The sequence below is a fragment of the Scyliorhinus canicula genome, chromosome 18 (genome assembly GCF_902713615.1).
Source record: "Scyliorhinus canicula chromosome 18, sScyCan1.1, whole genome shotgun sequence".
NCBI classification, from domain to species: domain Eukaryota; kingdom Metazoa; phylum Chordata; class Chondrichthyes; order Carcharhiniformes; family Scyliorhinidae; genus Scyliorhinus; species Scyliorhinus canicula.
In genome coordinates, this window is record NC_052163.1 from 11,604,248 (window position 1) to 11,608,726 (window position 4,479).

Consider the following 4,479-nt stretch of genomic DNA (forward strand, 5'->3'; position numbering starts at 1 on the left):
CCCATTTCACCCCTCCCCCATTTCACCCACTCCCCCATTTCACCCACTGCCCCCTTTCAGCCACTCCCCCATTTAACCCACTCCCTCCCCTGTTCGCCACTCCTGGATCTCTTTCTCCCTCATTGGCCCTTTTTATAATTGCTCACAAGGCAGCACGGTAGCACAGTGGTTAACACTGTGGCTTCACAGTGCCAGGCTCCCAGGTTTGTTTCCCGGCTTAGGTCACTGTCTGGGCAGAGTCTGCACGTTCTCCCCCGTGTCCTCGTGGGCTTCCTCCGGGTGCTCCGGTTTCCTCCCACAGTCCAAAGACTTGCAGGTTAGGTGGATTGGCCGCGATAAATTGCCCTTAAGTGTCCAAAAAAGGTGGTTAGGTGGGGTTATTGGGTTACGGGGATAGGGTGGAAGTGTGCACTTAAGTGGCTCGGTGCAGACTCGATGGGCCGAATGGCCTCCTTCTGCACTGTATGTTCAATGTATTTCCCGGGAAAGTTTGTTCATACCCGAAGGTTAATCAAGGATTCACGCTGCTGCCTATTGGAACACACTTTAAAACTCCCCGAGGTCTATCACTGACTGGTGCTCAATATTAGATCACCCAGCAACTGACTGCAGCCCCCCCCCCAAACTACAGACCCCAAAATCTAACAGACCCCCATTGGCTCAAAGCCCCAGAGAATCTATTTGCTGCCTCCCCCCCCCCCCCCCCCCCAACTGACTATAACCCCCAAATCTCACTCCCAAACTCCCAACCCCTGGCACCCCACTGACCCACTGACTGTCTCACCCCCCCCCCCCCCCCCCCCCCCCGGCCAACAGACCCACTGACTTTCCCCCTCCCCCAAACTGACTATAAACCCCCACCTCAAACTCCCCGAAATTAACCTGCCAAACTCTAACCCTCCCCATTCTCCAACCCCCCCAATTCAAACCCCCATCGCAAACTCTCCAAAACTGACCCCCCCTCTCTCTAACTCCCTAAACTGACCCCTCCTCTCTAATTCCCCAAAACTGACCCCCTCTCTAACTCCCCAAAACTGACCCCCCCTCTTTAACTCCCCAAAACTGACCCCCCCTCTCTCTAACTCCCCAAACTGACCCCCCCTCTCTCTAACTCCCCAAAACTGACCCCCCCTCTAACTCCCCACAACTGACCCCCCCTCTCTCTAACTCCCGAAAACTGAACCCCCCCCAACTCCCTAAACTGACCCCCCCTCTCTCTAACTCCCCAAAACTGAGCCCCCCTCTCTAACTCCCTAAACTGACCCCCCCTCTCTAATTCCCCAAAACTGACCCCCCTCTCTCTAACTCCCTAAAACTGACCCCCCTAACTCCCCAAAACTGACCCCCCCTCTCTCTACCTCCCTAAAACTGAGCCCCCCCAACTCCCCGAAACTGAGCCCCCCCTCTCTAACTCCCCAAAACTGACCCCCCCCTCTCTCTACCTCCCTAAAACTGAGCCCCCCTAACTCCCCAAAACTGACCCCCCCTCTCTCTACCTCCCTAAAACTGAGCCCCCCCAACTCCCCGAAACTGAGCGCCCCCTCTCTAACTCCCCAAAACTGACCCCCCCTCTCTAACTCCCCAAAACTGACCCCCCTAACTCCCCAAAACTGACCCCCCCTCTCTCTAACTCCCGAAAACTGACCCCCCCTCTCTAACTCCCCAAAACTGAGCCCCCCTCCAACTCCCCAAAACTGACCCCCCCTCTCTAAACCCCCTCCCCAACTCCAGAAAACTAACCCTCAAGCACTGAACCTGAATGACTCGCCCCATGTCCCTGACTCACAAACTCTAACCCCCCCTCACTGACTCTAACCCCCCCTCACTGACTCTAACCCCCCTCACTGACTCTAACCCCCCCTCACTGACTCTAATCCCCCCTCACTGACTCTAACCCCCCCTCACTGACACTAACCCCCCTCACTGACTCTAACCCCCCTCACTGACTCTAACCCCCCCTCACTGACTCTAACCCCCCCTCACTGACCCTAACCCCCTCACTGACTCTAACCCCCCCTCACTGACTCTAACCCCCCCCCACTGACTCTAACCCCCCCTCACTGACTCTAATCCCCCCCTCACTGACTCTAACCCCCCTCGCTGACTATAATCCCCCCTCACTGACACTAACCCCCCCTCACTGACTCTAACCCCCCTCACTGACTCTAACCCCCCCTCACTGACTCTAACCCCCCCTCACCGACACTAACCCCCCCTCACCGACCCTAACCCCCCCCACCGACCCTAACCCCCCTCACTGACTCTAACCCCCCCTCACTGACTCTAACCCCCCCTCACTGACTCTAACCCCCCTCACTGACCCTAACCCCCCTCACTGACACTAATCCCCCCTCACTGACACTGACCCCCCTCACTGACTCTAACCCCCCCTCACTGACTCTAACCCCCCTCACTGACTCTAACCCCCCCTCACTGACTCTAACCCCCCCTCACTGACTCTAACCCCCCTCGTTGACTCTAATCCCCCTCACTGACTCTAACCCCCCTCACTGACTCTAACCCCCTCACTGACTCTAACCCCCCTCACTGACTCTAACCCCCCTCACTGACTCTAACCCCCTCACTGACTCTAACCCCCCCTCACTAACTCTAACGCCCCTCACTGACTCTAAACCCCTCACTGACTAATCCCCCTCACTGACTCTAACCCCCCCCTCACTGACTCTAACCCCCTCCCACTGACTCTAACCCCCTCACTGACTCTAACCCCCCCACACTGATTCTAACCCCCCCTCACCGACCCTAACCCCCCCTCACTGACTCTAACCCCCCCTTACTGACTCTAATCCCCCTCACTGACTCTAACCCCCCCTCACTGACTCTAACTCCCCCTCACTGACTCTAACCCCCCTCACTGACTCTAACCCCCTCCCACTGACTCTAACCCCCTCACTGACTCTAACCCCCCCTCACTGATTCTAACCCCCCCTCACCGACCCTAACCCCCCCTCACTGACTCTAATCCCCCCTCACTGACTCTAACCCCCCTCACTGACTCTAACCCCCCCTCACTGACTCTAACCCCCCTCACTGACTCTAACCCCCCCTCACTGACTCTAACCCCCCTCACTGACTCTAACCCCCCTCACTGACTCTAACCCCCCTCACTGACTCTAACCCCCCCCCCCCCCCACTGACTCTAAGCCCCCCCCCCCACTGACTCTAACCCCCCGCCCCTCACTGACTCTAACCCCCCCCCCCCCCCCCCCTCACTGACTCTACCTTCCCGTACCAGCCTCCCCGAACAGGCGCCGGAATGTGGCGACTAGGGGCTTTTCACAGTAACTTCATTGAAGCCTACTTGTGACAATAAGCGATTTTCTTTCTTCTTTTCAACCCCCCCCCCCCCCCCCCACTGACTCTAACCCAATCCCCACACAGCCTCTGACATCCATGAAATGTTGTCCTGGGAATGGGCTAGTTGTGGGAAGGCTGCTGAGAGTGAGAGCAGAGCCTGTGCGTGTGTGTGTGTGTGTGTAAGTGTGTCTGAGTGTGTGTGTGTTTGTGTGTGTCTGTGAGTGTATGTGTGAGTGAGTGTGAGTGTGAGTGAGAGTGTGTGTGTCTGTATGTGAGTGTATGTGTGTGTGTGTGAGTGAGTGAGTGTGTGAGTGAGAGTGTGTGTGTCTGTATGTGAGTGTATGTGTGTGTGTGTGAGTGAGTGAGTGTGTGAGTGAGAGTGTGTGTGTCTGTATGTGAGTGTATGTGTGTGTGTGTGAGTGAGTGAGTGTGTGTGAGTGAGAGTGTGTGTGTGAGTGTGTGTGTGAGTGTTTGACAGGGGGGGAGAGCTTTCAACCTGCCCCGCTCGGGATGAAGCTGCCTCTGGAGACCCAGCCCAGCTCTCCAGGGGAGTCCGGGATCCTGTAGCCCCGGGTCTGACTGGCCCCCAAAGCTCAGGGGGGCCGGGATAACAGCAAGGCTGACAACACACAGATCCAGCCAGGTACAGAGTGCAAGTTCAAACAGGTGACCTACCGTGCAGGTGTATCCTGGAGAGACCCTCAGCAACATCCTGGGAATATCTCCAAACCTTTCCCAATAATCCCACAGTCTGCCTTCAATGCAAAGGAGTGGCGAAAAATAAAACTTTGCCCAGGAATGGGGCGGCGGAAGCCGGAGCTGGAACGTCTTTACAGAGATCCTTCCCCCTTGTTTGAATGTGTGTCTCTGTCTGGGGTTTGATGTGACAGTGAACACTCCAGCAGAGGGGAGGAGGGACCGCGTGCGCAGCAAACCAGCCACCCCCACCTCCCCACCCCTAAAACACAATCACAGGGTCAGACCATTCGGCCCACCCTGTCCCTGCTGGAGAGAGCTGGCTAATTAGTCCCCCCTCCCCCCTGCCCTGCTGCCCACTCCCCACTGTCCCACCCTTCTTTCAATTTCAAGCATGTATCCAATTTCCTGCTGAAATCTTTCAGATTGTCTATTTCACATCAGCACCGTTAACAAGACAAAGTT

The 4,479-nt window shown here is 56.6% G+C and overlaps 1 protein-coding gene across 3 annotated transcripts in view; it reads right to left on the bottom strand.

The window, feature by feature from the left end:
* LOC119953487 (glucagon receptor-like) overlaps positions 1–4,176 on the bottom strand; it is a 150,720-nt gene extending 146,544 nt beyond the window's left edge. For all 3 annotated transcript variants that reach the window (XR_005458033.1, XR_005458032.1, XM_038777819.1), the window contains exon 1: positions 3,994–4,176. The gene's annotated coding sequence lies outside the window, so the exon portion shown is untranslated. The remainder of the gene's footprint in view (positions 1–3,993) is intronic.
* Between the last annotated feature and the right edge of the window lie 303 nt (positions 4,177–4,479).